The sequence below is a fragment of the Denticeps clupeoides genome, unplaced genomic scaffold (genome assembly GCF_900700375.1).
Source record: "Denticeps clupeoides unplaced genomic scaffold, fDenClu1.1, whole genome shotgun sequence".
NCBI lineage: Eukaryota > Metazoa > Chordata > Actinopteri > Clupeiformes > Denticipitidae > Denticeps > Denticeps clupeoides.
Window position 1 is genome coordinate 59,359 of NW_021629783.1, and position 2,901 is coordinate 62,259.

General features: G+C 38.8%; 1 long non-coding RNA gene across 1 annotated transcript; it reads right to left on the minus strand.

Annotated features, from left to right (window-relative positions):
* Positions 1–374: 374 nt before the first annotated feature.
* On the minus strand, positions 375–2,610 carry LOC114774163 (uncharacterized). The gene is made up of 3 exons (XR_003744745.1): positions 2,472–2,610; positions 2,280–2,337; positions 375–721 (listed from the first exon to the last, which is right to left on the minus strand). It is a non-coding gene; the product is annotated as an uncharacterized LOC114774163 (long non-coding RNA).
* Positions 2,611–2,901: the final 291 nt, after the last annotated feature.

Sequence of the window (2,901 nt, forward strand, 5' to 3'; positions counted from 1 at the left end):
GCGCCTGCCCTGTTTTTTTTCATGAAGCTCTGCTGCACGTACATTCACAGTCTGCTTCCAGCTCCAGCCCAATGTCAGCGAATGCGCCCCCTGGATCGGCCTTGATAGTATGAACGAACCACAACAGGCTTTTTTGTTTTTTTTCCAAACCACTGAGAATTTTCAACTCAAAGATCATGAGATTATTCAAATTTTATGTACAATCAGTAAATATATACTTTTTTGAAATCATGAATAAGTAAAAAAGGAACAAACAACATATGTAACAGTTCCATTTGTTACAAGATTATACTTGTAGTGCATAATATGTTATGAACAGATTTTACTTCGTGTGAAACTTGAAAAACAGTTATGCTCTGCTGTGTAATAAAAGGTGTACGTTGCATTTTGCACATAACTTTGGGTATTTCTGTGAATCCAGGAACCCTGCACCTTCCCTTTTTTATTATTACATTATTGGCCAGTGTGAAGTATTGGTCATGTGGACATCTTGGTTTGGAATGGGAGCCGTGGGCCCTTGTTTCCTCCTTGTCTCCTGTAATTGTTGAGAAATCCCACCACCGGTTCATACTTTCTTCCTGGCATTTTGAATTTCACAATCTGGTGGAGGGATGTATAGCCATGCAGGATGCAGTAGAGAGCCATCTGAGTGACGTGTTCCCTGGTGTCTGAGAGGAACGTCTTATGTCATCTTCATATTCATCTTCATTATCACTGATATCTGTTTCAAAAATATAAAGTTCGAGTCAGTAAAATTGCAACAAAGGCATCAGAAGAAAAACAGCTTGATATTTAATATCTAATTTGATATTAAAAATCTGTATTTTGACTTGAGTGAGGGTAGATACCTTCTGGTAATTTTTGGGTGAACTTCAGACTGTACATTTGTTGAAAATCTGGAAGCTGAATTTTACTAGCCCATGATGGTGTATGGTGAGTTACCCTCTTGACAGTGTGGAAGTGGTGTCTTCCAAAAATGCCATACTTTTAACTTGAATTCAACATATGCTCAAGCAGGTAAGATTTTTAGCAGGTTCAACTAAACACTCATCAGATGTAGTGAATGGTTGTTTTTTCAGTTCAAAGAAATTCTGGTGACACTGAAGTGCTGAATTCTGAAGCGCTAATGACGTACAAACTACAGAACCCAAAATGCAGTGCACACTTGCTGAGGATCTGAAGTTTGTGTGTTATTAGCGCTTCGTATCGCTGGGCCATAATAATGAATATATATAAAGTGATCTCACAGGATGCGGGCCACGAGTTTGACACCCCTGCCTTAAAGAATCCTAATATATTAAAATGAAGGAACTAATAAAGACCAATTTGATCAAATTAAATGGAAATTAATAATAAAGAGAATCGTGAAGAGCTTATCATTTAGATATTTGCCATTTTCTTTGCAGTCAGCAAAGTAGATTCATTTTTGGGACATTTCAGAATCTGTATGATTTTCTACAAAGATCACATCAAAATTAATGCATATGTTGTAGGTTTTTTACTGTGGATTATGATACTTATTGTTCTTGTTGTCATCTGAATGGTTATTTTTATATTTTTCTCTCCATTAGTTTTAAATTCCTTTGGGATTCAGACTCTGTACCGAAGGTTCTGGAAAGAGTTCGATTGTGTGACTCATGAGACTTTATTTATACGTTACAATACAGTGGGGTCCCCAACTCCTTAATTAGGATTCTATCCTTTTGATTCACTCATTAGTCTACGTATGTTAAATGGAGTAACTGTGTCTCTGTCCTTTTAATGTTTGTAATGTGGTTAGTAAAGGAAGTGTTCTGTCATCTCTTTTTAATGTGTACATGGATGTGTAGTCGGTGGAACTATTCAATAACCTGACGTTGTGCAGATGATTTAATGATCTACTGTCCATACAGTGCTGGCCTTCAAAGTTACTGAGGGTCTGCTCGCATGGTTCAGAGTTTGAGATCACTTATAATGGCAAGAAAAATCGTAAGAAGGAAATCGTGAAGGAAAATACCTTTGGAGATAGCCTACTTGTATGTTCAAACGTTCTCTGTCAATTTATTCGTAATACATGTCTGACTTTTGTAACGACCAAGACAATAAAATCACTTCTCAATTTGCAGTTTTATTCTGTATTTTGTATAACACCTGTCTTCCAGATGTTCATTCATTTAGGAGCCCTACCCAGACCCAAGGCTCTACTCAACACCGCTTCTATACTTCGCCAGTATGTTCTTGGGGCGACTGGGCATAAACCGAAGAAAGATCTAAATGCTGGCAACATAAAACTCAGTTACCTGATTACGGGCCTGCGTGGGAGCCTCCATTACTGTGCTTCTAGTGCTTCTACTCCACCTGGTGGTCATGGGTGGGATTGGATAATCGCTGTAACATACACTGGGGGCTGTACAGAGTGTAGCAGAGCGCAATCTGAAACAGGCAGAATACTAATGGCTATCCGGACATGAAAAGGTGAAGTGAGGTGGTACCTGAGAAGGAGGTCCATGGCACTGATGGCTGCTGACAAGAAACTGAACCCACCAGTGAAAGTGATGGTCATTCTGAAACACTCTAGAACAGCACACGGTGACGGCGACAATGACAAAAAACAAATGCTTTTCATTTCACTGAAGATTATATCCTTTTTATTAATCTTAGTACAGCACTGAATGAAGAAGCAATTAAATTGGCCTTCATCACACAACAGATGTGGGTTTGACTACATCATTATTTCAAACTTGTCAATAACTATTTAATAACCTCCCAGTCATTTATAATATACTTTGTCTGTCCCACAAAGTTTGAACTGTAGTGTAAAAAACAGAACACATTTACCTGTATGTTGAGTCGTCCGCGGTGGGGTGCCAGGCCGGTGCGCTGGTAAGACGAGGCAAAAAGCTGCAAGTCGCTCGTCCTCAA